Raw genomic sequence first — 5820 nt, 5'->3', positions numbered from 1 at the left:
CTCACATGAACAAAATGTTACTGAACCATAAGCGGGTGGTGGATGCCATTGGTAGGGACCAAAGGTTAACGTCAATTAGACTGGTAGCTCCTTCACTAGTAGTCTATAAAGGTAAAGCTGTGAGGTCAAGAATTTATGGCGTTGAACTTTGGGGCTTCGAAAAAACTAATGAGATTGTACGATCAAAGAGTAAATTCTTTAGAGATCTGGTATCCGTCCCTACCAATACACCACTCAAGCCCATAGTCTCTGACATGGGCAGACACACTTTTAGTGAGGTGGATATACTTTGCCCTATTCTATACTGGATAAGACTAAGACGCACCCCAGAACTCCATAGCTATGCGACGGTCCTTTCTGAGCTAATTACCCTTGATAACAACAAAGGTGTTAAGTGGCTTAAAGATCTAAAGGAATTACTGACCAAGCTGGGCTTAGCCAAAGCTTGGGCCAAGCAGGTCACTCCGACTAAGAGAGAGTTAAAAAAGAATTACTGGAACTGGGTAAATCACCAGGTCTTACATAAATCAATGCTTGTCTGACTATTTGAAGAGTTCATCCAGCATAAATCAGTTTGATCCCTGGAACCTTATCTAGATTTTATAAGGAAACACAGAGACAGGGCACTATATATGCAGTTTACATTAGGGTCAGTAAGGCTAAATACCAAACTGGCAAAATGGGACCCAACAACCTCCAACCTATATAACAGCCCCTGCTGTGATGCACAACAAGAAACTGTAGACCATGTAGTCTTTGCTTGTCCAGCCTACAAGCAAGCAAGGGCCAAATGGATCAAGCCTATATGTATTATATTTGGGCACTAGAAACCTCCTTGATGCTCTACGAATCATGAGAAGTGACTCAAGTAGGTCCTCGCTACTATGTGGTGTTACAAAGTACCTGGGGTGTGCGTGGATTATCCGTATAAGGGCACAATTAAGGAGTAATGTGCAAATAAATACCATCTAATCTGTGGATCTGAGAGATAATTTACACATAGGAATTATTTGCAAAGTACTGAAGATTAACTGTTTTGTATGGGACATGTGTTTTAGCTAATCTGTAATTTTAAACCTAATGACCAAATGCCAATTAAGATATTAAGCATAGATTTAGAGTGGACGGTATAGCCAGGTTTTTAATACTTGTTTTTACTATATGAAATATTAATTTTATATACTTTTATGTGACTGTGAAATGCTTTTATGATAATTGCTATCGAATAAAGCTTATTCAAAATGAATGGGGAGCATGGAAGAGTTCCTGACTAAGTGGTTCACCGGCTGGCTACTTCCATAGTTGTTGTCCTATTATTTTGTTGTAGAAAGGGCACACAGGGCCATGATGCAGATGTCGCCCCGGGAAGCCAGACCAAGTCCTTTCATTGCAAAGATTTTGAATAAGCACAACAGAGACATGATTTGAAAGCAATCCAGACAAAGAACACCTGATGTTCAAAAACACTTGCATCCTCAAATGTCATGAGTACACAAGACTAGTCCAGAAGAAGCAACAGTAATTTATGGCAGACAAGGCCCAACTAGGTGAGCAGAAACTTCCATATGCATTGCTGTATCTAGCCAAGCTGAGGGTGGTGTACCAATCCCGTATGCTATTCTTTGAGGCACCAGAAGTATACGTACACATGACAGGATTGCCCCGTACTTTGGAGTACAATGGCATTTTAAACAAGCATTTGCAATTCAATAGGTCTGGCATTTACGCAAGTTTAAGCAATTGACATTGCAAATAAATGACTTTTATTTATGTTTTCTTTTTTAAAACATAAATAAAATGCATTGTCATTTACAATGCCACTAGCTTAAACTCGTGTAAATGTGAGACCTATTGCATTGCAAATGCTTTGACTGGTATGGCTCCCGCGGTTCCCCGCTTTGTGCCAAGCATACGTTGTATAAATTGATGTGAATTCTGTAAGTGCTGGACTGGCTCACTCTGGAAGAGAACTGGGCCTTGTCGTGATAAATGAGGCTATTTAGACTGGAGGAGAGCGGTCCACGGGACACCCGAGGGGGCGCTGGCCTCACTGATGAAGGCCGCCTGCGTGTACGTGTGTCGGCTCAAGGTGTCAGCTCAACACAGCTGGACGCTCTGAGGCAAAAAAGCTGATAAGTCAACAAAAGAGTGATTTTGAAACAAAGGCAGCTCTGAAAATGCGTTTTCATTTTGGAGGCGGCCTGACAGAGTCATTAATGAACTTGGTGCGTGCAGGAATCGCTTAGGAGCAACTGCTCGAAAGAGCAGGGGGATTTTCCGCTCTGCAACGAAAATGCAATTGCATCTGCCCAATGATCCTGTAGACAACTAGTAAGGGCCAGTCTCCAACGCCGTCCTCTCCAAGCTGCCTCGTCAAACCCGCAGCTCTCACCTAATTAATGCAGAACTTGGACCCAGTGTCTCGCCACTAAGCTTTTCCTTGGCTTGTCGTAGGTCTCTATTGCATAGCTCGTCTTCAGGGCCGGACGTCGAGCTGTAACTCATAATTGGGTATCGGCTTGGTAGGCTTCTTCCTCAGCTGCTCATCAAGGGCTATGCCACGTACCCTCTTCTACTACGTGTGCTTTCCCTGGTTCCGGAAAGGACTCCGCACTGTAGTCTAAGCGTTGAGCTCCACGACTCAAAACTAAGGGAAAGTGAAAGAGCAGCGCACGCTGCAGGCACGACGTGACCGTGCACATCGGCGTGGCCTGCAGCTCGTGCCCAGTGGCGAGGCGTAGAACTCGGTGAATAAGGAGAGATCGGTTGTCGCTGTCCAAGATGACCAGTGGTTTTTTTTGTGAGTACATGCTGGCCCAGCCGAGGACCCAGAGGAGCCACAGCACACGCATCATTCTACCAGTAACAGCGCTGCAGGGACGGAAGAAGACCAGCCATAGAGAAGGAGGAGGGAGGGAAAGAAAAAGCATGCAATGTTTGTTGGTGAGGGAGAGGGGGGGTGGGTGGGGGTGGAGGGGGGGTGTGAGTATGTGTGTATGTGTGTGTGTGCGTGTGTGTGTATGGACACGCACATTCTACCATCAATAAGGGTCATTTGGACTGGTGCTAGGTGCCCACTAGAATAGTGGACAGCATATGCCAGGCCAACGTATCACAGCAGCTACAAGAGTGCTGTGTGTTTTCTGCTTGGAGCAGCTGTAGCAGCACTGTGCTCTAACAATGGCTGTGAGGGCACTGTCCTTTACGTGATGGGGCAGCTGTGAGGGTGCCATTCCTCCCATTCCGTGAAGTAACAGTAGATGCTGTAGCACCCAGGATAATGTGCTGCATGGCCAAATAATTATAAGGTCCGACATATTGGCTATGCCAATGCTTTTTCACAGAGTGTTGGCGTGACGGGCAACACACAAAGATAAGAACAGAAAGAAGCATTTGACAAAGCCAACACAAGTGGTTTGCCTGTGATACCTAAGGTAACAATACCATTATTTCATGCATTGCAAGTTATGAAGTAGAAGATGGCAGTCACTTCACATTTGATATAATGGTTTTCAACAGCAAAATGTAAAAAAAATGAATATGCAGTGACCCTGATAGTGTGGAGCTCTTTTGTAGGCCTGAGCATGAAATTCAACTTCGCTCATTGATTTTGCTGAGTTTTTCCCACTCCACGCTCCGCGTAGCACGCGGAGTTATGAAAAACTCCGCAGAGCAGAGTTTTTACTTACTTGCGCTCACCAACATTAAGTTTGCAAGCGGGGAGAATTTTACCCCAGACCACCTCCCGGCGATATCTTTCAATGCCGGCAGTGTGGATGGTCGCTACCGCTTGCGTTGAGAAACCTTCCATTCGCACTGAGGAAGCTGCTGCCCTAGTAGAACATCAACTCGAGCAGCAGAAAGAAGCTGCACCCTCTTGCGCTGTGCGTGCACCTTTTGCACTGATTTTATAGCACGGGTCAAACACCAAGTTCTAAAAATCAGTGCGAATGGTGCAAAGTAACGGACTCTGCAGCTTGCAGAAGTCCGCGCAGCACAGCAGAGTTTTTCAGTCATGCGGAACTCCATGAACTCCGCCCAGGCCTACTCATTAGCAGTTGCTAACAGACAGCTGCAGCTGTCTGTAGCCAAACACTATGAATAGTGCACTGCTTGACCTGCTGCTTTTGATCAGTTGGTGGCTCTGGGGACTCATACATTTAACTGCAGAGATCTGTGTTTGACTTCAGGGTCAAGGGTTCAAAGGCTGGTAAGTTGACTCAGCCTTTCATCTTTCTGTGGTTAATAAAAGGAGCACTATTGAGTTAGAGAACAATGAACATCTGTTTTTCAGTACCAATGTACTTTTCAGGGTGAAAATGTGCTTTACAATTCCTACTGCTACAACTGGGGAAAGTAGGGAATGTGACCTGAGCTCACCATGTAAATCACCAGTCCCCCCAGCAATACTGTTATAAGAGAGGAGTATTATGAAAGATGTGCTGGAGACTCACCCACAGTAACCTGAGTCCTACTTCATGTTAGCATTATATTTAAATGTACAGATTGTGTCCACCTTAGAAGAGGGGGAGGCTGGGTAGCTCCTATGTGAATTCAAAAGTGCAATCTGCAGTTTATTTACATTATTCTGCAGTAAATTGAGCCTTTGAGTAACCGTAACTGGACTGGGATGTGTAACCTGGAGATCACAAGCAGACCTATGCAGCTGGCTCAGTCACCTTTAAGTATAATTTAGGGATTAGAGCCTGCAGCTTGTAGGTTGCAGTGTATTATGTAGTAGGCACAGTAACAAGTTCAACAACCTTAATGTAATGGGGACATGAACTCACAGGAAGAGTAAACTTGACTCTGTGCATCAAGCAAATCAAGCCCTTATGTGTCTGATTACGTGCCAGGCATGAATGTGGCATCTCCAGCAGGGGACTGGCCTAGTTAGTGAGATTCAGGGGGGGCTCAAATTTCCCAATTAAAAAAGCAGTCAGCTGCAGGGTGGACAGGTAAGATGATCAAGGCTTGTCGTGGGCTTTGCCCATGAGAAACAGCATCAGTACTGATTTGCTTTAACGCCTTAACCGCAGCGTTTTTTCGGCTGCGGTGCGGGCGTTCTAATTGCTGGACGGGGCTCCGTCGGCCGGTAGGCAGCACCAGCGAGGTAGTGGCCGACGGGAGCACAAAAGGGGTTAAGTGGGCCTCTGTCTGCAGTGTAACATTGGGCACAAAACGATGGGTTGGAATGCTTCCCCAAGCATTTGACACTCGTTATACTATTTGCAATTATTCATCCCATCACCTTTCGGTTGTTCGATTGTCAGTGATATACCTTAAAATCTCAGACTGGAGCATCATTCATAAGTCTACTACTGCCAAGCTATGTGAATTAAAAAAAGTAGTATATTTGCACCCATTCAAGGTGTACTTCTATAGGGATAGATTTCATATTTTGGTAAAGCAGTCACTATATATATATTTAAGATTGCAATCAAAAAAATTAACAAGTTAAAACCTCTTTGTGAAATGAGAGTGATGAGAAAAAAAGGACACAGATATAGCACACTGGACTCAGAGCCCTTTGGCCCAACTGCCAAACGAAGAATGCATTTGAGGGGTGTTATACCCTAAAGACGCCTGTAGTAGCTACGCCCCTACCCATCCCACCTCGACCTGGTTGTTCTCCCTGGGACCTCATGACTACGGTCATGTACACCATAAAGGCCTTGAGTCCCTTCCCTGGGATCGCCTATTTTACATGTATGACCGCTTCATGCGCTCTTCTTCTTCTCTGCTACAAGAAGCCTTGCTGGTAGACTTGTCAAATTGCTGCATGTGGCGGAGCCCCATGTTTCTAGTCCTTGCATTTTG

The sequence above is a fragment of the Lissotriton helveticus genome, chromosome 4_1, assembly GCF_964261635.1.
Source record: "Lissotriton helveticus chromosome 4_1, aLisHel1.1, whole genome shotgun sequence".
In the NCBI taxonomy this organism is placed as follows: domain Eukaryota; kingdom Metazoa; phylum Chordata; class Amphibia; order Caudata; family Salamandridae; genus Lissotriton; species Lissotriton helveticus.
This window is presented reverse-complemented; position numbering follows the sequence as displayed.